Here is a 27,604-nt window from a genome sequence, read left to right as displayed (position 1 = left end):
ATTTCTGGGTTAGCGGAGTCTGTAACCTGAAGCGTATGTAACCTGAAGCATATGTAACCTGAGGTACCACTGTAGTGGTTAAGAGCGGTAGACTCGTAAACTGGTGAACCAGGTTCGCGTCTCTGCTCCTCCACATGCAGCTGCTGGGTGACCTTGGGCTAGTCACACTTCTCTAAAGTCTCTCAGCCCCACTCACCTCACAGAAAAGAAGAAGAAGAGAAGAAGAGTTTGGATTTGATATCCCGCTTTATCACTACCCAGAGGAGTCTCAAAGTGGCTAAAATTCTCCTTTCCCTTCCTCCTCCACAACAAACACTCTGTGAGGTGAGTGGGGCTGAGAGATTTCAGAGAAGTGTGACTAGCCCAAGGTGACCCAGCAGCTGCATGTGGAGGAGCGGGGAAGCGAACCCGGTTCACCAGATTATGAGTCTACCACTCTTAACCACTGCACCACACTGCTCCAAACTCTTCTTCTTCTTCTAAACTCTCCCAACCTCACAAGTAGTGATGGAACGATCTGCCACTCTGGTTTCCCCAGTTTCCCCCTCCAATCTTAAATTCAGTTTTCTTCATGAATATTAATATTAATTTCAGTATGAATATCTCCTAATAAGCATATAGGAATGCCTCTCCCCATATGAGCCAACCTAGACTCTGAGATCATCACCTGAGGCCCTTCTTTGTGTGCTCCCTAAATGGGAGGTCCAGAGGATGGAAAAGCAAGAATGAGCCTCTTTGGTGGTAGATCCCTGCTTGTGGAATGATCACCCCAGGGAGGCACACTTGTTGCCATCACTACATAGCTTTAGGTACCAGGCAAAAACATTTATTTTTTCACCAGGCTTTTGGTTCTTAATTATCTGCTGCCTCCTTGAATGGGTAGCATGTTTTAATTCTGCCTTTAAAAAATAGGTTTGTCTTTTAGCTCAGTTGTTTGGGGCATAGTGCTGAAAACCCCAAGGTCACAGGTTCAATTTCCCTGTGGGTCAACATCCTATTCTTGCATTGCAGGGGGTTGAACTGATCCTCATGGTCCCTTCCAGCTCTACAACTCTATGAGAATGTACAGACGCTTCAGGTTACAGACGCTTGAGGTTACAGACTCCGCTAACCCAGAAATATTACCTCGGGTTAAGAACTGTGCTTCAGGATGAGAACAGAAATTGCATGCCAGTGGCACAGCGGCAGCAGGAGACCCCATTAGCTAAAGTGGTACCTCAGGTTAAGAACAGTTTCAGGTTAAGAACGGACCTCCAGAACGAATTAAGTTCTTAACCCGAGGTACCACTGTACGTGTTTGCATGCTTACGTATTGCAAATCACTTTGAGTTACCTTGTTTTAAAGAATCACCCCATAAATTTAAACAAAGAAAATTAATACATTTATATGCAGCTTTGACTAATGAACAAATTAGTGGATCCATTTGTGGATCGAAAGCATCAGCAACAGTAGATATTGATTGTATTTGACGGATTGATTTCTGGTGAAATCAATTATTTCTCAACAACAACTCCTCTCATGTCCATTTTCATCAGAATTATTTGACACCCTTCCCTTAACTTTGACTGAGGCTGTCCCAAAAGCCGTTTCCTTGTGCCCCTGATGGAAAAGTCAGCCGGCGCTCCCTCCCCTTCGAAAGAGCCTCTCCAAGCCTTACCCCAACACAAGAGCTTATCTGTGGGCACCAGAAAGGGCTGGATTTAGGTTTGATGAGGCCCTAAGTGACTGAAGGTAATGGGACCCTTTATATGTCCAGCTGTCCTTTGTCAACAACAAATTGTCCCTGTTTTTTGTGTTGAATATATGCTATATGGTAATTTATGGACCTAATAGGTATCTAAAGCCATTTGCACATAATATGTATTTTATCAAAGTAGGACCCGGGTGGCGCTGTGGGTTAAACCACTGAGCCTAGGGCTTGCCAATCGGAAGGTTGGCGGTTCGAATCCCCACAATGGGGTGAGCTCCTGTTGCTCAGGCCCTGCTCCTGCCAACCTAGCAGTTTGAAAGCATGTCAAAGTACAAGTAGATAAATAGGTACCACTCCAGCAGGAAGGTAAATGGTGTTTCCATGCACTGCTCTGGTTCGCCAGAAGCGGCTTAGTCTTGCTGGCCACAGCTCCCTCGGCCAGTACAGTGAGATGAGCGCCGCAACCCCAGAGTTGTCCACAACTGGACCTAACGGTCAGCGGTCCTTTACCTTTACCCTTTATTTTATCAAAGTAATTGTTGAACTGCAATGCAATTAAGAAGAAGGATCCAGTTTCTTTCCTTTAAATTTTTTTGGGGGGCCCAAGAGTGTGGGGCCCTAAGCTATAGCTTGTTTATCTTATATGTAAATCTGACACTGGAACCAGACATGAACCAGGACAGCTCTTGCTTCTCCTCGCGGCTGTACTGCCTCGGAGTCTGCCTGTTAACAGGCTCTTTACTGGTTAATGGGATTAACCAGCTTGAGCAGGGCCTACCTGCAGCTTAAAATGTTCCCCTCCACTTCATTAGAGTAGCCTCTAACCTTCTTTGGCCTCCATCCTCAAGGTCTTTTGTCCTCTCCCTCTGCCCCTAAACACAAGCTAAGATTGGGAGAGTTCCTTTCACCAAGGTAGAGGCAGCCCAGAAGCATTTGGGAGATCCTTGATGCTCCTCGGATGGGGGGATTATTTTTAACATGGCCTCATCCTAAAGGAAGGGAGACGCGGGTGGTGCTGTGGGTTAAGCCACAGAGCCTAGGACTTGCCGATCAGAAGGTTGGCGGTTCAAATCCCCATGACGGGGTGAGCTCCCGTTGCTCGGTCCCTGCTCCTGCCAACCTAGCAGTTTGAAAGCATGAAGTGCAAATAGATAAATAGGTACTGCTCTGGTGGGAAGGTAAATGGCGTTTCCGTGCGCTGCTCTGGTTCGCCAGAAACAGCTTAGTCATGCTGGCCACATGACCCGGAAGCTGTACGCCGGCTCCCTCAGCCAATAAAGCGAGATGAGCGCTACAACCCCAGAGTTGGCCACGACTGGACCTAATGGTCAGGGGTCCCTTTACCTTTACATCCCAAAGAAAGGAAATGGAACAGCTGTTTGGGTTGCCAGCACCCCTGGATTTCATGCCTTTAAGAGAATCACTTTGGGGATAGGGAGCAGTAAATACTATGACGTCCTCTGCTCATTTTCAGAGGCATCTTCGCAGCAGCTGCCAATATGCAGACGGAACCAAATCAAGGAACTGAATTGAAAGCAGCTGGAGGACAGGTCAGAGGTTGGAGAAGGAATTGTAAGTGGAAGGATGTTCCCCCCCCCCATCTTTGGGACCCCCCAGGGGAACTCACCAAACCAGCTGTGCCTGGAACTGAGTGAGGAGAGTGCTTTAAAAAGCCAATATTTTAATAAAAGGGAAAGTCCAGTTTTAAAGGATGCTAGACTTTGAAAAAATAAAAAGTACAAGGAGTTTAAACGTTGCCTTAACCTATTAGCAAAGCTATCAAGTTGTTTTATAACACTTCAACCCTGACAGATTTCGCCTGATTTATCTGCGCACAAAAGCACGGTTTTGTCCCAAGTATCTCCGCAAGATCTTCTTCAAGGGAGAACAAAGCCAAGAACACATTTAGCTTTGCTGCAAGGCCCTGTCAATCCGGAAACAGTTTCCACTGGGGTGTTCCAAAAGGCTCGGTGCTAAATCCCTGGCAAGCTTCCAGGGTCTGGCATATTTATTAAATTGTTTGTTTACTTGATATCATTAGCTCCTTTGCAAATTTCTCCTGGCTGGGGCTTGCATTCTCTCGCTGGCTTCCCTCGTTTCCACCTCATTTATACATTTAAAAGGGTTTTTATTCCTGCTATTAACTGCTGCGATGGGACTTCCTCCCAGCCTACCCTCACATCCCTCCCCCACTCCCTTCCTGCTAGTGTGTGTGTGTGTGTGTGTGTGTGTGCGTGCATGCTAATAGCTGCATTTCGGCAAAGTTGGCATTGCCAGCAATAAGCATTTGTGGTACATCTGCAACACAAGAATATCTCTGCTGGATCAGGCCAATGACCCATTCAATCCAGCATCCTATTCTCACAGCAGCTAACCAGGGACTTTTAGGAAGCCCAAAAAACAGTGTCTCCGAAAAATTTTACACATCACTTGGGAATACAGGCGAACTAATATCAGTGTACTGGAAGAAGCAAAGACCACCAGTGCTGAAGCAATGATTCTTCAACATCAACTTCATTGGACTGGTCATGTTGTGCGGATGCCTGATGATCATCTTCCAAAGCTACGACTCTATACCCAACTTAAAAATGGAAAGTGTAATGCTGGTGGTCAACAAAAGAGGTTTAAAGACTGTCTTAAGGCAAATCTTAAAAAATAAACACTGACAAATGGGAAACACTGGCCTGTGAGTGCTCCAGTTGGAGAAGAGCCTTTACCAAAGGTGTCATGGGCTTTGATGACACTCAAACTCAGGACACAAGGGAGAAGCGTGCTAAGAGGAAGGCACGCTTCGCAAATACACACCCTGATCAACTCCCGCTTGGAAACCTATGTCCCCACTGTGGAAGGATGGGTGGATCCAGAATTGGCCTCCACAGTCACTTACGGACTCATTGTTAAAACCGTGTTTATGGAAGACAATCTTACTCAGCTATGAGGGATCGCCAAAGAAGAAGGAAGCACAAAAGCAGGATTCAAGCACAACAGCCCTCTCCCCTCCTTTGGCTTCCAGCAACATTCAGAAGCGTTCCTTCCTCTGACCATGGAGGCAAAGCAGAGCCATCGTGGGTAGATGCCCTCTCCTCCATGAATTTCTCTAATCTTCTTTTAAAGCCATCCAAGATGGTGGTCATCACCCCCTCCTGTGGGAAGTAGTTCCAAAGTTTAACTATATGGCATGTGAAGAAGGACTTTCTGACAGTATGAGTTGTCCAAGAGTGGAATGGATTCCCTCGGGAGGTTGCGGACAATCCTTCATGGGTGGTTTTTAAGTAGAGGTTGGGTGTCCATCTGTCATGGATGCTTTAGCTGAGATCCCTGCATCATTGAGGGTTGGGCTAGATGACCCCGTGGTCCCTTCCAACTCTACAATTCATCAATCATTCACTGGATGTTCATGAGTTCCAGCATTAGAAGGAGAGGGAGAAAAACTTATCTCTGTTCTCATCCTCTTTATATATATATATATCATTTTTATTACATTTTCTGTTTTACAATTTAAGATACTCATTTAAACATCCTTATATCAGTGACTTCCCTTCTTCTCCTTCCATGGTTCATTTTGCATATCATAAATCCCCGCATATTTTACACAAACTAAAACATTCAGGATTCCATTATTACATCCATCAAAACTTATTTACACTGTTGAATTTATCTTAATGCTGCCAACGTTTTCAAGTGCACACAGTTCCCCCCCATATATTCAAAAAACGTTTTCCTGTCTTCCCTAAACGTGTGTTCTTCTTGTTCTCTTATTCTATATGCTAAATCTGCAAGCTGTGCATATTCTGTCAACTTAAGTTGCCATTCTTCTTTAGCTGGGACCTCGCTCGTTTTCCATTTGGGGGCTAACGAAACACGGGCCGCAGTAGTAGCATACATAAACAACCTTTTTTGACACCTGGGAATTTCCAGGTGCCCAATGGTATCTCCAGGTAGGGCTAGAATTTACCTGTTTTTAGAGAGTGAGGTGGAAGGCAGAGTGAAAAGCAGTTTGCTACTAGACCAGAGTCCTTTTTGTTGGGGATAATTCTGGGGGGGGAAGTACTTTTAAACATCTTTTTTCAACTCATTATGGATTATTTCCCAATACTCTTTTACCATTTTACGACTCTGTTCTCATTCTCCATGTCCTGTATAATTTTTTAAATATGCACCATGTCTTCTCCTACCTGCCATTTCTCTAAATGGAAAAGTCTTAAGAGTTGCATCCTTCCCTCTTGGGCAACAACGCCCTAGAGAGGCTGGTTGCTTGAGGACACTGGTGTCTCCTTGAAGGCTCATCATCAGCTATCAAAGGAGACAATGCCTGGTGCTATTAGCTTAGATTTGGGATGTGAGGAGCTGATTTGCCGCCTTGAGTCTTGACAGGGAAAAAGGCAGGGTTATCCTTTGTCATCATCTTAATGACAAAGGTCCATCTAGTTAAAGCTATGGTTTTCCCAGTAGTGGTGTATGGAAGTGAGAGCTGGACCATCAAGAAAGCTGATTGCCAAAGAATAGATGCTTTTGCATTATGGTGCTGGAGGAGACTCTTGAGAGTCCCATGGACTGCAAGAAGATCAGACCTCTCCATTCTGAAGGAAATCAGCCCTGAGTGCTCACTGGAAGGACAGATCCTGAAGCTGAGGCTCCAATACTTTGGCCACCTCAGGAGAAGAGAAGACTCCCTGGAAAAGACCCTGATGCTGGGAAAGATGGAGGGCACAAGGAGAAGGGGACGACAGAGGACGAGATGGTTGGACCTTGTTCTCGAAGCTACCAACATGAGTTTGACCAAACTGCGGGAGGCAGTGGAAGATAGGAATGCCTGGCATGCTCTGGTCCATGGGGTCACAAAGAGTCGGACACGACTAAACGACTAAACAACAACATCCTGATCTGTAAACCCAAAGAAAGGTCCCTTGGGAGTGGATTGGAAAGAGGATACAGGATATCCAAAATACCAGAATGACCAGTTCCTGTACTTTGTTAAAGAAAGGTGTAAACTTAAAACGCTGCCCACAGAGCCAGACAGGTCCTGAAACAGCAGGAGAAGGTCACAGCTTGCCCACAAAGTGCTAATAGGTTAAGCTTTGCTTATACAAAAACGAGCAGAGTAAGCTGACATCAATAGCCCAGTTAACTCACTCCTGGCTTAAAGTCCCAACTCTCACCTGTCTCCCAAAAAGGGAGTAGTTGTCACAGTGCCAGATTTATGTATAGGCTAAGTAGTCTGAAGCTTAGGGCCTTAGATGCACTTTCTTCAAGAGATAAGTTTAGGATAATATCCTTTATTACTACAGTGGTGCCTCACAAGTCGAAAAGAATCCGTTCAGTGAGTCTCTTCGTCTTGCGGTTTTTTCATCTTGCGAAGCAAGCCCTTTGACAGCTTAACGGATTAGCGCTATTAGCGGCTTAGCGGATCAGCTGATAAGCGGCTTAGCGGCTTAGCGGATCAGCTGATAAGCGGCTTAGCCGCTTAGCGGATCAGCTGATAAGCGGCTTAGCGGATCAGCTGATAAGTGGCTTAGCAGCTTAGGAAAAGGGGGGGAAAGGGGGGAAAAACCGCAGGAACTCGCAAGACATTTTCGTCTTGCGAAGCAAGCCCATAGGAAATTCGTTTTGCGAAGCACCTCCAAAATGGAAAACCCTTTCGTCTAGCGGGTTTTCCGTCTTGCGAGGCATTCGTCTTGCGGGGCACCACTGTATATTAGATGCACTTGAAGCCAATTTAAAAAGAAGTACTGTGTGCAGTGATGTTGCACAATTGTTTTCCATTCTTGCTATTCTGATAGCATCTAAGCAAGAAATTCAGCAAGGTGTTGAACTCTTGATGGAAGCACACCCAGAAGATGTTAACCTGAAACTTATTGAAATTTGCACTTTCACGTGAGATAAGGCCATAGGCTTACAGCAGAGCACTCTCTGTCTCATACAGACCTTTATCAAATTATATACAAGGGGAAAAAATCATATGGCCTTTCCTAATGTGGAAACAATCTTGCAGCTATTTCTTAGCTTTATGGTCACTAACTGCTCGGGAGAGACGAGTTTTTCAAGACTCAAAAGAATTAAGGGCTACAATGTCTCAAGAGAGGTTGTCTGCACTGAGCGTTCTGTACATTGAAAGTGACAAACTGAGACAAACAAATTTTGATGAAGTTTTCTGGTGTCCTTTATAGGAGAAATTGTGAATTGCAGAATTTTTAATACTTGTCATCATCCTTGGCTTCACTCAATTTTGTTTATAACACTCTCTTCCATTTTCTTCTAGTCGTGAGGCGGGGGGGGTTGGGAGGGGCCTCACAAATGGAATAGCCTAGGGCTTCTCTTCATCTAAATCCAGCACTGCAGACAGCATGAGAAACCTCTCCTGAACCAAAACTAAGGCTTCAAAGCAGATAAACATATGAGCTCATTCTTGCAAAGTCCTGGTGTTATCTCGCCTACCAAGATGGCCTTTACAAGACTTCCAGAACATTTTCACCATTTGGTTCTGCACCATTTTGGTTCTATAGAAAAGAACAGGCATGGAAAGCATAGCTGTCAACTTTTTCCTTTTCCTGTGAGGAATCCCATTCGGAATAAGAGAAGTTCCCTTTAAAAAGGGGAAACGTTGACAGCTATGAAGGAAAGGCAACAGAGGAAGCCAGCCCAGGCAGACTAGTAGGCAGATCACTGCGGAATCTCTAATCTTGAAGGCAAGGCAATCGCCCTTTCATCTCCCTGGTTCCACTCTTGGCAAAAAAACCCCAAACCCAAACACCATACTCACTGAGCAATGAACATTTGATACATCGCCTAGACAAATAATGAACAGATCTGACGTTAAGGTTCGGGGGCTGGGGGGATAGTGCAGTCTATTGTGCTTGCTACCCTGAAGTACAGATTAGGCCCTCTGTGCGATCAAGATAAGGCATTCCAGTTTTCGCAAAAGCAAGCTTATCAGATCCTTTTCTAAATCCCTTTAAGTTTCAAAATACCCAGTTTAATACCACTCAGTCATAATAAGTTAAAAGCCTCTGGAAAATTGTCAAGGGTGGGTTGGAGAGAGGGGGAGAGGGAGGGAGGGAGGGAGGGAGGGAGGGAGGGAGGGAGGGAATAGGGGGAAGGAATATATATATATATATATATATATATATATATATATATATATATAATTTGCATACACACGCATATGTATCTACACACACATACACCTAGGGAAATTAATGGTGAATTATAGGCCTTTATCTGCAGTCTGGAGGCTTCAATTCATTAGCAGTGCATAAACTCGTATTATCTAATATTGTGTCCTTTTTATCCTGAAACACAAGCCTACCAAATAATTAATGCAAGGAAAGAAAGAAAGAAAGAAAGAAAGAAAGAAAGAAAGAATCCTTAGCATGGTAACAGAGGCAGGAGTCAATGAGTTCTGCCATTGGGAAGGTGGGTGACTCTGTCTATGACATTTCCCCTCTCAAGAGGGCACAGAAGATCACAAGAAGAGCCTTCTGGGTGAGGCCAATGGCCCACCTGGCATTCAGAAGTATTGCTTCCTCCAGCTGTGGCAGCAGTCACAGCAATTTTGACTATTGTTTTCAATTAGTTTGTTTTCATTGCTCTATATTTTATAATTTATGTTTTTTAGATGCTGGGAGCTGCCTTATAGCTCAAGTTGGAGGAAAGGCAGGGTATAAAAAACATTAGATAATTAAATACCGAAATGGCACCACGTTAGGAGAAATTGCTTTGCTGAAATTTGTACATTGAGCAAAATTGCATACAGCAAAAGTGTGTACTGCATTATAATAAATTTGCACTAAAATGCCAATGAATTGCCATGAGGATTTAAAAAGAAGAAGCAGCAATTTGATGTGGAAAGTGTGGAGAACTGAATTTAAGATGGGGGGAGGAGATGGGGAATGAGAAACTGAAATTGCCACCCGCTGGAGAAAGAGTTGAGACAAATAACTTTGGCAACCAGGGGATATTTATTAAATATAATGTCTTGGAGGATCTACAGCAATCCAAATAAACCAAATTGCAGCAAATTAAATTTGTCCAAGCAATAAATAGAGGAGATGCACCTCTCCGGAGTCGTATTACAGCTGAATGCCATGGTCACGCCATGAAGTTTGGGGGTACTCCGCAGAGCACGCCTTGGTTCTCCGCAAAGGACACCTTGGTTTTGATCCTGAGGGGCACACCTTGGTGCCATTGCTCACTCTGGCGTGCCCACCTGGCCCAAAGGCCAACCCCCAGGACCCCAAAGCGTAGCCCATTGTAGGTGACTACAGAGTGCCCTCAATGCAAAAAAAATGCCTCAGGTAATCAACCAATAGCACAGTCAGTCAGAGTGTGGTGTTTATAACGCCAAGACTGCAGGTTCAATCTCCCTGTGGGACAACTGCTGACAGGCTTTGGGGGATCAGATTCCTCCCCCGTGACAGTAAATAAGCAGATCAAACAAAAGGAAATCCTTACCAGTGAGTTTCTTTAATAAACACAGTGAAGAAGAAAGTGTCTAACCAGAATGGTGGTGCTCCCAATTAAGGGATACTCCCCCTTCCGTCCTTATTAATCTACGTCACTCCTATGTCTTGTAGTCTGAGCTTCTAGCCTCTGCGCTTTCTGTTCCTATACTTTCTGAACTCTTCTCGACCTTGGAGAGGGCAGTGGAGGAATGCTGTCCAACGCCTGTGAATCTGTGAACCCTCTCCCTCCCAGTGTTTCTCCTTCTTCTAGCTCAGGCATGTCCAACTCCCAAGAGACTGCAATCTACTCCCAGTATAAAAAAACTGGCAGTGATCTACCCATTGTCATTGGAGGGAGGAGGAGCGTGTGTGGGGTGGGTAGGTTGCCTAGAGTTGTTGAGCTTTAGGGGGGAGAATTGCACAGTGTTTTTAAGCTTTTTTTTCCATAACTTTTTGTACACAATAAGGATCCAGCTATCTAACAGAATCAGCTGGGGATCTACCGGAACATCGCGATCTACGAGGTGCACATCCCTGTATATTCCCCATCCAGTATTTCCCAGCTTCTGCCTTCTGAACTATGCCCCTCTGCAAACCACTGTTCCAAATCTATACTGTATTCCTGTTCCTGGCAAGATTCAGGAGCAAGGGGAGAGGATGGCTCCCACCATTCCTCCTCAGTGCAGCCCTCCTCAGCACGGTCCCTGACAACTGCATATTCCTGCATGGAGTTAAACTAGATGATCTTCAGGGTCCTTTCCAAATCTACAATCTCCCCCCCCACACACACACACCACTTTGCAAAGACCAAGCCATTCTTTATGCCATTGGAACTGATCTCCCAAATCCCTGACTACAGTGGTACCTTGGGTTACAGACGCTTCAGGTTACAGGTGCTTCAGGTTACAGACCCCGCTAACCCAGAAATAGTACCTCGGGTTAAGAACTTTGCTTCAGGATGAGAACAGAAATTGTGTGGTGGCAGCGCAGCAGCAGCAGGAGGCCCTATTAGCTAAAGTGGTGCTTCAGGTTAAGAACAGTTTCAGGTTAAGAACGGACCTCCAGAACGAATTAAGTTCTTAACCTGAGGTACCACTGTATTCATAAAATGAAGAAACAAATGCCAGAAATACACACACACACACACAGTGTATATATACTGTGTGTGTTTGTGTGTGTGTGTGTGTATATGTATATGTATGTATGTATGTATGTATGTGTGTGTGTGTACACACACACACACACAAACACACACACACACAAACACACACACACCGTGGTTTAATATTACCGTTGTAATGCAATGTGACATGGGAAATAAAATTTGAAATGAAAAGAGGTGGTGGGCTTTGAAGTTGATGAAGATGAGGATGGGGCAAAAGCAGTGGTTAAGCAGTATACTCAAAACCGTAATATTGACAATAAATATAGTAGCAGTAGCAGATGACTCCAAACCAAGGGTGTCTCCTTATCCTCAGGGACACAGTCTGCTGGAAGATTTCCATTGGCACGCAACCAAGGGGATCGTACTCGAAGCTGGAGCAGACCTGCCAAACATCACACCGGCAAAGGCCTTTCCGATGACCTGTGCTGATGAAGGGACACCTCGTTTTGCAATTGACTCAAACTCCTGCACAGATCAATGGGCTAGATTTGCTTGTTGCCGTGAGCTGGCTGGCCCTCGAGCCGCAAAGGGAATGCAGACAAGCAGAACACCTCCATCTGCTGCTCTAGAGGCTGCAATGAATCACACCGGAGAGCAGGGCAAGGTGGGGAGGGAGAGGATGAGAGATGGCTTCAACCCTGAGCTTTGTTACACGACAAGTATCATAGAATTGAGAGTTGGAGGAGACCCCAATGGTCATCAGGGTTCCTAAAACTTGGCCCTCCAGATGTTTTTGGCCTACAACTCCAATGATCCCTAGCTAGCAGGACCAGTGGTCAGGGATGATGGGAATTGTAGTCTCAAAACAGCTGGAGGGCCGAGGTTGAGGGAGCCTGATCTAGTCCAACCCCCAGCAATGCAGGAATCTCAGGTAAAGCATCCGTGACAGATGGCCATCCAACCTCTGCTTAGAAACCTCCAAGGAAGGAGAGCCCACCGCCTTCCAAGGGAAGATCATTCCACTGTCAAACAGCTCTTACTGTCAGAAAGCTCTTCCTGGTGGTTAGTCGGAATCTCCTTTCTTGGAACTTGAATCTATGGTTTTGGGTCAGGAGCAGGAGAAAAACAAGCTTGTTCCATCTTCCGTGTGACAATCCTTAAGATATTTGAAGATGGCTTTCATATCTCAATCTCCTCTTATCCAGGCTAAACATACCCAGCTCCTTCAACCATTCCTCATATGACTTGGTTTCCAGAACCAGAATCATCTTGGTCGCCCTCCACTGCACACGTTCCAGCTTGTCAATATCCTTTCTAAATTGTGGCACCCAGTAATGGACACAGGACTTCAGCTATGGTCTGACCAAGGCACAAGAGAGCAATACCAATACTTCCCTTGACCTGGACACTACATCTCTGTTGATGCAGCCTAGAAGAGCTTCTTCTTCTTCTTCTTCTTCTTCTTCTTCTTCTTCTTCTTCTTCTTCGCAGCTCTACCAATTGAACTACAACCTCTTCCAGGTGATTAGAGCATGGTGGGGATAACAGAAAGGTCACAGGTTCACTCCCCATTTGAGACAGCTGCATATTCCTGCATTACAGTAGGTTGGACCAGATGATCCTTGTGGTCCCTTCCACTTCTACAATTCTATGATTCTACAACCAGGGAGTTGGCAGTCTCAGAGGCAGCAGGTAATGAAAGCAACAGGGGTGACAAAGTGCCTGCATTTTCTGATGTGTGGTGCTGAGCAAGGGGCCAATGCCAGGATATTGAACAAAATCAAGATTAATTGTTGGACGGTATCCTGAGAGGCCATTTAGAGCTCTAGGTGTTGCCAACTCTTATCTCACCCTGCACATATTTTCCTCTCTCCCTCCTCTCCCCCATATTTTTTTGGGAGGAAAGCAGATTCTGCATTTTTTTGATCCAGAATAAACCATGACTGATCCCCGCACTTCTCTTTGGGATCTTCCCTGAAAATTCATTAGTCATCTTCCAAGGTTTTGGTCCAGAGCAGGAATGGCAAGCTTGCAAACTATAACCAGCATGCTTAACATTGTGTTGTTGTTGTTTTTTCTCCCCTCTCTGCCCCAGTTGCAAAGGTGAGGCTCTTTAAAGTAAAAGGTAATGGTAAAGGACCCCTGGACGGTTAAGTCCAGTCAAAGGTGACTATGGGGTTGTAGCGCTCATCTCGCTTTCAGGCCAAGAGAGCCGGCGTTTGTCCACAGACAGCTTCCCGGGTCATGTGGCTGGCAGGACTAAACCACTTCTGGGTGCATGGAGGACCATGACAAGTCCCAGAGCACACGGAAACGCAGTTTACCTTCCCGCCACAGTGGTACCTATTTATCTACTTGTATTGGTGTGCTTTCGAACTGCTGGGTTGGCAGGAGCTGGGACAGACCAATGGGAGCTCACCCCATCGCGGGGATTCGAACCGCTGATCTTCCAAGCCCAAGAGGCTCAGTAGTTTAGACCACAGCACCACCTGCGTCTTTAGCTGGTGCCCACCCCTCTCATCACAACCTATGTATTGTTTTGTGATGAGCAAGTGGAAGGTCATTGCAAGACCACTGCCTCTCAGCCGCACCTAATCAGTGCGTCACAAACGAAAGTTGAACCAGCAAAATTATGGGTGTGATATAAATGGAGGAAGAGTCTGCCTGTTACAGAGATAATTCACTTTTAAAATAAGAAGAAGAATCCAAATGGGCATGAGAAGAGTCGGGGTTCTGTGGAGGAGCATCTGCTCCTGTCTGGAATCCCAGAGAGCAGCTGCCAGTCAGTGCCGACAATGCTGAGCTAGATGGAGGAATGGTTTTACTAGGAACAACACAGCTTTGTCTGTCTAGTGTGGAAAGAGACCATTTCATGACCCCATGGACCAGAGCACGCCAGGCACTCCTGTCTTCCACTGCCTCCCACAGTTTGGTCAGACTCATGCTGGTAGCTTTGAGAACACTGTCCAACCATCTCATCCTCTGTCGTCCCCTTCTCCTTGTGCCCTCCGTCTTTCCCAACATCAGGGTCTATTCCAGGGAGTCTTCTCTTCTCATGAGGTGGCCAAAGTAGTGGAGCCTCAGCTTCAAGATCTGTCCTTCCAGTGAGCACTCAGGGCTGATTTCCTGAAGAATGGAGAGGTTTGATCTTCTTGCAGTCCATGGGACTCTCAAGAGTCTCCTCCGGCACCATAATTCAAAAGCATTGATTCTTCGGTGATCAGCCTTCTTTATGATCCATCTCTCACTTCCATACATCACTACTGGGAAAACCATAGCTTTAACTATACAGACCTTTGTTGGCAAGGTGATGTCTCTGCTTTTTAAGATGCTGTCTAGGTTTGTCATCGCTTTGCTCCCAAGAAGCAGGCGTCTTTTAATTTCGTGACTGCTGTCACCATCTGCAGTGATCATGGAGCCCAAGAAAGTAAAATCTCTCACTGCCTCCATTTCTACCTTTTCTATTTGCCAGGGGGTGATGGGACCAGTGGCCATGGTATTAGCTTTTTTGATGTTAAGCTTCAGACCATATTTTGCGCTCTCCTCTTTCACCCTCATTAAGAGCCCATATTAGCCCTACATTATGTTAGTCCCAAAGTATGGTCTCAGGGCCTGAGATCTTGCAGATAAACTGCTCCCAAGTTTTAGAAAGCATTGAAAAATAAGGAAAAGGGGGAATTAATAATAAGGCATGAAAAGGATAAGAACTGGTAAGATACAGCCATGTAAAAATAAATATATACAGTGCTTTTTTCGGGGGGGGGGGAATGTGAAGGATATTCTCATTTTCCCACCCATATTGAAATACTGCCCCTCAATGAGGCCAAACTTAGATTCACAAAGTGTTTATGGGCGTTGTTTTATATAAATATATATATATAATGTTTAGAGGTACTCTCATTTTGACTCAAGAAAATCACCATTTTATAGTTCAAATTGGGGAAAATAAATACAGTAAATGGACAAAAGTACAAAGATTCACAAAACGTTTAGGGGTATGCATACGCCTGCATCCCTCCAGAAAAAAGCACTGAATAAATAATACAAAGGATGGGGGACTTATAAACTGGCAAGGTTATTATTGTACTCATACTAAATTTAACCTAATATAGTGTTTATTAAAAATGATTGCCAAATATAATTAAATTTGTCCCTGTCAACTCTATGTTTGTACACAATTTATTCATGTATTGCAAGATTATACAGATCTTCTGTCTGAAGGGAGACACATTTTTGTTTATCTAGTTCATCAATACCAGTCTTTCTTTGCCATGGTATGGGTGCAGAGAGCCCATTCGTATTGGCCCTTTGTTAGGTTCTGTGTATTGGGTATATACAGTCCTACCTTGGAAGCTCCTGCAGCCAATCAGAAGCCGCAGAAGCCCCGTCAGACGTTTGGCTTCGAAAAATACCGTATTTTTCGCTCTATAAGACGCACCAGACCACAAGATGCACCTAGTTTTTGGAGGAGGAAAACAAGAAAAAAAATATTCTTAATCTCAGGAGCCAGAACAGCAAGAGGGATTGCTGCGCAGTGAAAGCAGCAATCCCTCTTGCTGTTCTGGCTTCTGGGATAGCTGCGCAGCCTGCATTCGCTCCATAAGATGCATACACATTTCCCCTTACTTTTTAGGAGGGAAAAAGTGAGTCTTATAGAGCAAAAAATACGGTGGTTCGCAAACCAGAACAGTCACTTCTGGGTTTGTGGTGTTTGGGAGGCAAGCTGTTCGAAAACCAAGGTACGACTGTAATTGCGAAGGATTTCCATACAGAAAATGTGTGTGTGTGTTTTAGAAACCATGCATGCACTTTTAAATGCAAACTGAACTGAATTTATCTCCCAGTCCTAAACGGGGAGTTCTAGCAATGGACCAGAGTAGAAACCTCCCAACCTCTGGGTTTCTCTCCCCTCCTGCATAGCCCTATCAGTGCGCCAGCAAACATCTCTTGACTAAACAGTCCTGTCTCGATGAATGGCCTGTGCTTAATGGGGCGGCAGCAGCAAAATAATGAAACGAAGACTGGTGAAAAGAGGAAGGCTCTTGGCGGCTTTGGAATCCTAGCCTCTGGGCTACGCGGCATTAGTGAGAACTGAGCCAGGAGCTCGGTTTGCAGCAGGTAGCTTTCCTACAGAGCTGCAGTCCGGTCGATAAGGCGAGGTCCGCTGCGCCTAAGCTGTTGCCTGAAATTGGCGTCTGATGCAGACGACAGGGTTTTGTGAGGCAAGGGATTGTGGCTGAGTGCAGCCGTGAGGGTGGGGTGGGAACACCAGGCAGGCCTGCGGGCACCTGGGGATAGAGCTAAAAGATGGAGAAGAGGCAGGAACCCCTGCTGATGGTTGGAGCAGGAGGCAAAGCAGGATCAAAATGGGGCAGCTAATGGCTGACCAGCAAGCAGAAGGGTCAGGAGTGAGCTGAGCAACCAGATTCATTGTGTTGAGGATGGGGGATTTGCCATCCTTCAGATGTTGATGTACTCCAACCCCCATCAGACCTAGTCAATGTGGCTGATGATGAGAGATGATGGGCATTATAGTCCAGCAACATCTGGAGGGCCACAGGTCCCTCCCCCCTGCTTTAAGTCACATGACAGTGGCTGTCACATAATGGTGTGGTATCCCTCAACTTCCAGCAGTGGATGCCGCATGAGGCTGCTGAGTACAGTGTCATAGCATGGGTTGCTGAAGCCCGTGGCAGGACAAGTGTTGCTACCCACCCTGACGGACCGGGTAGCTGGGCTGGAGGTGTGTGCTGGGGGGGGGGCACGGAGCCTGAATAGAGGGTGAACAGAGCCTGGGAGGCACAAGGCAACCAACCATGCCCCTTTGAACCGAATGGAGAAACCCAGAACTAGAGTGCACCCGTCAGAATTTGGGAGTCCCCCACACTCCCGACAGTAGTTCAATAGATGGTGTCAGGGGACTGCCATCGGAACAGGGGAGGGAGGCAGGGGGGCCGTTGGGATACAGAGAGCCTCCGAAACTCCTAAGGAGCCGTTCCTCTTCCAGCGGTGGGAAAAGCCACACCTCCAGTGGAGAAGAGAGGGAAGGGGCCAGCCAAGAGAGGAAAGGGCTCGAGGATGCTGCTGAGAGCCCCAGCACCTCACCTCACCAGGCTGGCCAGGAGGGACACACGCCCTTCCATCGCCCAGCTTGCACAGAGGGGTGAAACGCAAGAAGGGGAGGAGGAGGCTTGGGGTGCCGAAGTTCTTACGTTGGGGGAGAAGTTGGAAGAGGCCACTCTTAGTCTTCAAGTGACTAAGATGGACATGAACTTTGTAGATCTGCACTGTAAATAGTTTGCACAATAAAACCTGTTGTCAGGGGTTCAGGGAGAGAGGCGCAGATGAGGGAGGAGACAGAGAGCGAGGGGGAAGGATTCCAGGGTGACGAGGAAGAGGACGACAATGACCCAAGATTGTCCATGAGTCCGTCCAGTGAATCGGAGGACTCCCAAAAGGGAGCCCCTCTGGTCAAGCCGAGGGGAGCTAGAGGGGGAAGCAGTCAGGAGCAGGGGAACGAAGGGGGAACCCCCAGTGGGAGTTGGAGATCGGGACCGGCTGCTCCGCCGGAACGGAGTGAAGGGGGTGGAGTGACCAGTGTGTCAGAAGGAGCAGAACAGGAAGCAGAGAGGGGAAGGAGATCAGGGCAAGACGTCCTGCCGGAAGGGGCGGAAAGTAGTACCGAGAGCAGTGTAACTGTCGAAGGGAAGGTCAGGAGCAACGTACGCGCGCCAAGTTCAAAATGGGAGGCGCGCGGAAGTGAAGAGAGTCCTGGGGAGGAGCCTGGTCCCAAAGCGTGAAGGAGGGGGGAGCAGGCGTCAGAGGATTCAGCCTCTGGGGAGTCCCGAAGGGAGAGAACACAGGGGGGCAGAAAGACCCTGCGGAAAAGGAAAGAGAGGAAGAGGTGGACCAGTACAAGCCTCTTAAACTGGTGTAGAGGCGGGACTGACTCAGAGGGGACTTCAGCGGTCTAAGCGTAACAGACGTAGAGTCACGGAGCTCGGATGCAAAGCTAAGAATGTTCTTCAATAAAAGCTTTTGTACATAACCCGGATTGGACTTTGGTCTCTTGTGAGCTGGGACCACGGGTGACTCTGACACCTGTAAACAGGTCGGAGTCCTGCCTGGTTACTCACGAGCAACCACCATCAGCATCTGACAGTTGGACAAGAGTTCAACAACACCTGTAAGACCACAGGCTCCCCATCTATAATGTAGTTTAAAGGGGAATTGGACCAATATAAGGAAAAGAGATCTCTCTATAGTTCTTAGTCATGATGGCTTATGGGAACGCCACATTCAGGGGGTAGTCTACCTCCAGATGCTAACTGATGGGGAAGGGGATATTGCCTTCATGCCTTGCTTGTGGGACTTATCACAGGCACCCAGTTGGCCACAATGCCAAACAAGATGCTGGTCTGATCCAGCAGCCCTCTTCAGATGCTCTTATGATTCAAGGCTTGCGTTTGGCTAAGGGACAGCCAGCTGCTCTCTCCTCTTCTGCCGATCCAGTTCCAGAATCCACGAGTCATGTTGCCCCCATTCTGAATATGAGCAAATGTTTATTTCCGTGCTTACGGAGAAGAGGGCAGGAGGGAGGTGGGAATCAAGCTGCCTCCTTGCGAGAAGCTGCTTTTTTGAAAACGAAACAAAGGCCGCCCGCCTTGCGTGGTGTACATTTCCAGCTTGGTGTCTGTGTCATATTCAAATGACTCAGAGAGTAAGCAAACAGGGCTTGCAAACACACTCCGAGCCGACCGCAAAATCAGTGTCACCTTTAAGGAGCCGGCTCAAGCAAGGAGCCCAAGGAAAAAGGAGGTGGTGGGCTGCCTCTGGCATTCTTCGTTCACACACCTGAATTGCACTTGACACTTCCCCCTGGAAGAAGGAGGAAGAACTTGCTCAGCTGAGCAGGAAAACTCACAATTCTGCCCCAGGTACACCTGCGTTGCACAGCTCCCCAAGAGACGACGGCTAGGTAAAGACTATGCATCTGAAGCACATTCTTCCTCCATCCTGCAAAGAATCCTGGGAACTGCAGTTTGTTAAGGGTGCTGAGGGTTTTAGTTCAGTGGGGGCAAACTACAGTTCCCGGGATTCTTCAGGGAGCTTCTTTCAAATTATTATTACAGTCGTACCTTGGAAGTCAAAGGGAATCTGTTCCGGAAGTCCATTTGACTTCCGAAATGTTCGGAAACCAAACTGTGGCTTCAGATTGGCTGAAGGAAGCTCCTGCAGCCAATCGGAAGCTGTGGAAGCCCCGTTGGACTTTCAGGTTCCAAAAGAATGATTGCAAACCGGAACAATCACTTCCGGGTTTGCGACATTCAGGAGCCAAAACTTCTGAGTTCCAGGGCATTCAGTATCCAAGGACCCCACCATAAGGTCCTAAGAACATAAGAAGAGCCTGCTGGATAAGCCCATCCAGACCAACGTCCTGTTCTCACAGTGGCCAACCAGGTGCTCATTATGGGAAATCCTCCAGCAGCACCTGATCACAATACCAACTCTCCCCTCCTGTAGTGTCCAGCAACTGATATTAAGAAGCATCACTGCCCCCAACTGTGGAGGCAGCCATTATGGATAGTGACCATCAATAGACTTCTCCTTTGTGAATTTCCCTAGCCCTCTTTTAAAGCTGTCAAAGTGGAGGGCCTTGTGGGAACCATTTCTGCAGTTTAAAACAAAACTAAACTTAGCACGTTTTCAAAAGATTGGGTTTGCACATTCAGCTGGGAGTCTACAAGCAATGTATGCGCATGCGTAAAAGTCTCTTGGGGAGGTGTGCCCTCCCCCCACACAAGCACACTTTAAAATGTAGCCATAACAACCTACATCGTGTAGAACATGGGTCGGCAAACTAAGGCCCGGGGACCAGATCCAGTCCGATTGCCTTCTGGATCTGGCCCGCGGACGGTCCGGGAGTCGCCGTGAGAATCGGCATGGGGATTCTGATCGTTTGGGCTGTGCCATTTCCCCCCCACACACACACACACAAATCGCAGCAACGCCTCCTCCCTCCCTCCTCCTGGTTTCTCCCTGCCCTGCCTAGAGGAGGAAGGGTAAACTACACACAGAACGTGACAGGCTGTATGTAACTATTTAAATTCTTTTGTAGAATTCTTTTTTATTCTTTTTTAAATACGATTCAACATATTTCAAAATACCGTATGTGGTTCTGTAGACCGACTTATCATATAAACAAAGCATATTACAGTGGTACCTCGGTTTAAGTACTTAATTCATTCCGGAGGTCCATTCTTAACCTGAAACTGTTCTTAACCTGAAGCACCACTTTAGCTAATGGGGCCACCTGCTGCTGCCTCGCCACCGCCACACGACTTCTGTTCTCATCCTGAAGCAAAGTTCTTAACCCGAGGTACTATTTCTGCGTTAGCAGAGTCTGTAACCTGAAGCATCTGTAACCTGAAGCATATGTAACCCGAGGTACCACTGTATAAGAAATTAGAATCCAGCAGATTGACCAAGATATACAATCTATTTAGTTCTTATGTTAGCGCCATTTTAAGCAGCCCATCTCCAGAGCTAGCCCTTTCGCGACGCTCATCGTCCCTCCGCCACCGCCGCCAGCCCCTGCCGCTCGCAAGGCACAGGTAAGACAGCCACTGGGGCTTGTCCAGTGCTGTGGAGAAGGGAGAGGAGAGTTGGGGTGTTCCCCCCTCAAAATATAGTCCAGCCCCCCCCACAAGGTCTGAGAGACAGTGGACCGGCCCCCTGCAGAAAAAGCTTGCTGGCTCCTGGTGTAGAAGGAGATGCAAGGAGCTGGAACATGGACTCAGATGCCTACTGACTGCAGAAGCAGAGCTCCAGAAGCGGCCTGCTTGGAGGCGAAGCTTTTTGCATGCAAAAATAATTTGGTGTTAACTATCGTTTAACTCCTCAGTTCATTCTTCAGCAGCAGATTGGGGATGAGAGGTCAGCAGGACAACTAATTCAGCTCTTCTTGACATCCTCCTCATTGCTGGGTCACACCCGGGCCAGAGGGTGCCCTTATCCAATGCCCCGGGGGATATTTTTAGCATGCAGGAAAGACTTGAATAGAAGGAGGAGAAGCTGAAATTAAAAAAGAAAAAAACCCGGGGTGGGGAAATCTTGAAGCTCAGCTTCTGAAAAGAGATAAGGAAGAAAAGGGCGAAAAGATGTTCCCGATATCCAGGAAGCATTACAACAGCCCTGTGCTGAATTACATCCTCAGAAATGAGAGAGAGGCCCCTCTCTGTTCTTCTCCAGATTAATTCATTGTTCTCATGTCATTCCTAAAAAGACTCAGATCTCTCCGCTGTCGCCTTTGCTTGGTCGGCTCAATTGAACTGGAATCCAATTAGCAACATCTTGCTGAGTGATTTCCTTTCAGCGTCAAACCTTGGCTCTCAGATTCGACAGAGGCGGCCCTCCCAGACATTCTGGGGAAAGGAGGAGGAAAGGGGTGGCAAGATGGTTGCAGGCCACTGTTGCACAGAATTGAACCAAGGTGTTGGGGCAACAGAGCAAATGGCTTCTTTGGCGATCCCTCATAGCCGAGTAAGATTGTCTTCCATAAACACAGTTTTAACAATGACTGTGGAGGCCAGTTCTGGATCCACACGTCCTTCCGCAGTGGGGACATTGGTTTCCAGGTGGGAGTTGATCACAGTGTGGATTTGACAAGCGTGCCTTCTGTGGGATGTAAACACAGGAGCAGTCAATGACAACATTCCTAGAGTGTACATGTTAGAACATGGGGAGGGATGTCTGTCCAGCAAGCAGGTAAACTTCCTGGGGACGGACTTCCTCCGCATGTGACCAGAGGTGGGTGTGGCCTCACCTGTGCAGGTAATGATAAAAGCACAGGGCAGGCAGCCACTCTCTTGCCTCTTGCCTCTTGCCTCTTGCCTCTTGCCTCTTGCCATCTTCATCTTCTGAAGGAGCAACATGCCCTCTTGGCTCCCAGCCAAGAGAGGACAGTAATATCTTGCTACAAGATAGATTCTAACTGCATGTAACCTTTTTAAGCCTGCCTACCTTCTGGGATCATATTGTGAACAGAACGTGAGTAAACTCTTTTATACTTTTATAAAGACTGTGTCGTGTCTTGTATTTTAAGAGGGAACAAAGGGGAAATTACCAGAGTAATTATTATAGAGGTTCTAGCGAACCTGTGCAAGCGTTACCGTTGCGTACTTAAAGGGGAATGTCTATAAACTCTGCTGATATTTTGGGAACTTGTTAGTACAAGTTGGATAAGGATATAATTAGTCAATATATCCTCTCCTGCACCCCAGAACATTCCCACAAAGGGTTATTGGCCCCAGTATTGCATATTTCTGCGTATTTTTGAAGGATTGCGTTGGATTGTGATTTTGAGTTGAGTAGTATTTTTCTGAGTTAACTTCCTGGTAAGCACATGGTCCTTTGTTCCATTGTGCAGTGGGGATTAAGCAACCCCCCCCTTCCCTCAGAGTTCACAGTGACCCAAGGCAGTGAAGAATTGTTTTGCATTTTTAGATTTTTGAGATTTTGATTTTAAAATTTTGAGAAATTTTGAAATTTTGAAGAATTTTCAAATTTTTGGATTTTAAGATGGCTAGAGCAGCTTTTGATAGTGATGCAAAGCTAGGAATGCCTGTGCTGAATGAACACAATTTCATGCACTGGAAGCAGCGCTTGATAGCATGTTTAGATTATAAGCACATTTTGGAAGCTTTAAACCCTCAACCTACGGGATCGTCTGAGGAAGCTTTAGCCAAGATAAGTGCTTGGAAACGCATGAACAGCGAAGCTAGACACATAATTTTGAGTGGACTTCGTGATGAGCAGCTATCATTAATAAATAGTACAGATGATGCATCTCAAATCTTAAGAGATATTGAGCGCGTGTATGGAGAATCTAGCATAAACTGCTTCAGAAACTTGGTTTGTAAATTAACCAGAGTGAGGATGAATTCAAAAGAGGAATTCACAGAGCACATCAACAAGTTCACTGAGATTATTCAGAGAATTGATTTGACTCCCAAAGCTTTTGATGAAGATACAAAGATAGCATTTTTGTTGTCATCACTTGGACCACGCTTTAGCGCATTTGTAAGTTTGATGGATCATAGACAAGGTCTGACTTTTAAAGACTTGATTGGTTATTTAAAAGAAGAATGCAGAGATAGAGCTGAATCTCCAGTGAGAAATGCTAGAAGCAAAGACAGTAGTTATGCATCTAGGCAATTTACAAAGTCCAAAGAGATGCCTAAGAAAGTGATTTGTTTCAATTGTAACAAAGAAGGACACATTGCAAAGAATTGCAGGGCTCCTAAAGCCAAGAAACCCCACCCCTTTCACCCAAAAGGAGAAAAGAAGGGGAAATGTGAATGCACATGGCTACTGCAAGAAAGGAATTTAACTGTCCAGAATCGTGAGAATAGACGTAATAAATGGATAATTGATTCAGGTGCCAGCTCACATTTTTCATATAAAAAGGACTGTTTTAATGAGATAAGTGATGAAGAAGGATCTGAAATTGAAATTGCAGATGGGAACATTGTTAAAGCAAAAGGTGCAGGTTCCATGAGTCTGAAATGCAATATAAACAATGAATGCATTGAGAACACAATCTCTAGAGTTTTGTATGTACCAGAGCTGAGCTGCAATTTAATCAGCGTGTCCACACTGGACAAGAAAGGTTTCCAGATCACATTTGGAAATGGAGAATGCAAGGTGACTAGAAATGGCAAAGTGTTTGCTCAAGCAGAGCTAATCAATGGTGTATATGAGCTTGATCTTTCAGAGAATCAGTCTGCAAAAGTGGCACATTCCAGCCAGAAGGATGAAGCAGATCTGGACCTGTGGCACAGAAGGCTTGGACATAGAGACACCAACGTCATTCTGGATCTACAGAAAAGAGATCTTGTAAGAGGTTTGCAGGTAAAGCAGAGCAACAAAGCTCCAGCAAAGTGCATAAGCTGTATTACTGAGAAGGCTGTAAAACCTTCATTTCCACGTTGTGCAGAACAAAGAAGCAACAAAGTGCTTGACATAGTGCACACTGACATATGTGGACCCATGAATGTTCCCTCACTGGGAAAGAATAGATACATTTTAATATTTCTGGATGACTTTTCAAGATTTTGTGTTGTGTATTTCCTCAAAGAGAAGAGTGAGACAGTGGACAAGCTCCAGGAATACATTGCCATGGTCAAGAATAAATTCCAAAGAGCTCCAGCTGTGCTAATGAGCGACAATGGAGGTGAGTACTGCTCAAATGAAATGCAGGCTCTCCTGGCCAAGGAAGGAATTGCACATGTAACCACAATTCCTTACACACCACAGCAGAATGCCATAGCTGAGAGAAAGTTTAGGTCCATTATGGACATGACAAGGTGCATGCTAAAGGATGCATGTTTGCCACAGAAGCTGTGGGCCGAAGGAGTGTACACGTCGGTCTATTTGCAGAATAGACTGCCAACTAAAGGTGCAGAGCGCACACCATTTGAACTTTGGCATGGGAAAGCTCCCAATCTGTCGCACATACGTGTGTTTGGAAGTCCGTGTTACTTCCACGTGCCCAAGGAACACAGACACAAGCTTGACTCCAGGGCAAAAGCAGGTATCCTGGTGGGATACGCCTCTGGAGGCAAAGGATATAGAATTATGGACTTACAAACTGGTAAGACAAATGCATACCATGCGGTTTATGTTGATGAATATGGAAAGGTAGACACTAAGAACACTGTTGTGGATTCTTCAGATGAGTCAGAAAGGACTCAAGAGTTTGTATATTTCCCTTTTGAGACCCCACAAAGTACTAATCTGCCTTCGAGTGTTACAGCGCCCCCTACAGGCGACGCACCAGAAGACGCAGAGGACCAGAACCCTGGCGGCACCAGAGACGAAGAGGAGGACTCAGATGGGGACATGCCTGCGTTGGAGGAGGATGAGGAAGCTGATGCGGTCGCAGAACCAGAGGTCAGGCGCTCGTCCAGAACCAACAAAGGTGTCCCACCATTACGGTTGTCGTACTTTGCAGGGTCGGCGTTTCCACAGGAACCTTCCACTTGGGAAGAGATACAGGAGATGCCAGCTGCAGAAGCCAGTCTCTGGAGGAAGGCCGCGCAGGAGGAGATGGATGCACTGCATCAGAACAAGACCTGGACACTCACTGAGCTGCCTCCCGGTAAGAAGGCCATTGGCAGTAAATGGGTTTTCAAGGTTAAGAAGGGGTCAGAAGGAGAAGTGCAGCGCTACAAAGCTAGACTTGTAGCACAGGGATTTTCACAGCGTTTTGGTGAAGACTATGATGAAGTTTTTGCACCAACCGTGAGGTACAGCAGCGTAAGAATGCTTTTAAGCATTGCAGCCTCCAAGAAAATGAGAGTGAAACACATAGACATTGCTACCGCTTTTCTACATGGGCAGATTTCTGAAGAAATTTATATGAAACAGCCCAAAGGTTTTGTGAAACCACATGAGGCACATTTAGTGTGCAAACTGCAGAAAGGACTTTATGGACTTAAACAGGCTGCTAGAGCCTGGAACCAGAAGTTGCATAAAATGCTGACGCAACTTGGGTACAAGCAAGGCGACGCTGACAAGTGCTTGTACAGTAAGTCAAATAATGGACAATTCTCATATATCTTAGCATTTGTTGATGACCTGATTATTGCCACAGCAAGTGAGAAAGACTATACACAGATAGTAAAACACCTTAGCAAAGAGGTGGAGGTCAAGGAGCTAGGAGATGTCCAGTACTACCTCGGGATCCAGGTGGAAAGAGAAGAGGACGGCTCATTTCTTCTCAGCCAAAGACAGAAGATCCACGAGCTGATTGAGCACATGCAGATGCAAGACGCACATCCAGTTGCTACACCGATGGCTACTGACTTCCTGAAGAATCAGCAGGATTCGAAGCAGTTGCCAGACAACAATGACTACAGGTCGGCGATTGGTAAACTTTTGTATTTAGTTACCACATGTAGACCTGACTTAGCAAATGCTGTGGGGATTCTTAGCAGAAAAGTGAATTCTCCCACTGAGCATGATTGGGCAGGTGTAAAGAGGGTGGTGCGATATTTGAAGGGTACCATGAATTGTAAATTAAGGTTACCAGCCGTCAGAGACCCTAAGTTGGTTGGGTATACTGATGCGGATTGGGCTGGGGATAATGCTGATTATAAATCAACAAGTGGTCATGTTTTCATGTTTGGTGATGGACCTGTTTCATGGGGCAGTTATAAACAGAGCTGTGTAGCATTATCTTCCACAGAATCAGAATACGTTGCAGCAACAGAAGCCTGCAGAGAGATCGCCTGGCTTGATCAACTCATAAAGGACTTTGGGTTGGTGAGAAAAGGGCCTGTCAGCTTGCTAGAGGACAATCAAAGTTGCCTGAAGCTGACGCAGAGTGAGAAGTTCCTGGCCAGAACAAAACACATTGGGGTTAAATACCACTACATACGCCAGATGATCCAGGATGGACTTGTGGAACTATCCTACTGCAGCACCCAAGAGATGACTGCTGACATCCTGACGAAACCCCTACCAAGAGAGAGTTTCCAGAATCTACGTGTCAAGCTGGGACTCTGGGTGGTTGAATAAAGTTGTTTATGTTTTGTGTATGTTGTATTGCCTGAGAAGGGGTATGTGGGATGTAAACACAGGAGCAGTCAATGACAACATTCCTAGAGTGTACATGTTAGAACATGGGGAGGGATGTCTGTCCAGCAAGCAGGTAAACTTCCTGGGGACGGACTTCCTCCGCATGTGACCAGAGGTGGGTGTGGCCTCACCTGTGCAGGTAATGATAAAAGCACAGGGCAGGCAGCCACTCTCTTGCCTCTTGCCTCTTGCCTCTTGCCTCTTGCCTCTTGCCATCTTCATCTTCTGAAGGAGCAACATGCCCTCTTGGCTCCCAGCCAAGAGAGGACAGTAATATCTTGCTACAAGATAGATTCTAACTGCATGTAACCTTTTTAAGCCTGCCTACCTTCTGGGATCATATTGTGAACAGAACGTGAGTAAACTCTTTTATACTTTTATAAAGACTGTGTCGTGTCTTGTATTTTAAGAGGGAACAAAGGGGAAATTACCAGAGTAATTATTATAGAGGTTCTAGCGAACCTGTGCAAGCGTTACCGTTGCGTACTTAAAGGGGAATGTCTATAAACTCTGCTGATATTTTGGGAACTTGTTAGTACAAGTTGGATAAGGATATAATTAGTCAATATATCCTCTCCTGCACCCCAGAACATTCCCACACCTTCCTCTTAGCACGTTTCTCCCTTGCGTCCTGAGTTTGAGTGTCTTCAAAGCCCATGACACCTTTGGTGAAGGCTTTTCTCCAATTGGAGCGCTCGCAGGCATACAGTGGTACCTCGGGTTAA

General features: G+C 46.2%; 1 protein-coding gene across 2 annotated transcripts in view; it reads right to left on the bottom strand.

Annotated features, from left to right (window-relative positions):
* GRIN2A (glutamate ionotropic receptor NMDA type subunit 2A) overlaps positions 1–27,604 on the bottom strand; it is a 232,955-nt gene that overhangs the window by 142,767 nt on the left and 62,584 nt on the right. The window lies entirely within an intron of this gene.

This window comes from Podarcis erhardii (assembly GCF_964252035.2).
Source record: "Podarcis erhardii genome assembly, chromosome: 14".
NCBI classification, from domain to species: Eukaryota; Metazoa; Chordata; class Lepidosauria; order Squamata; family Lacertidae; genus Podarcis; species Podarcis erhardii.
Note: the sequence above shows the minus strand (reverse complement) of the source record. Positions and strands in the feature narration are given on the sequence as shown.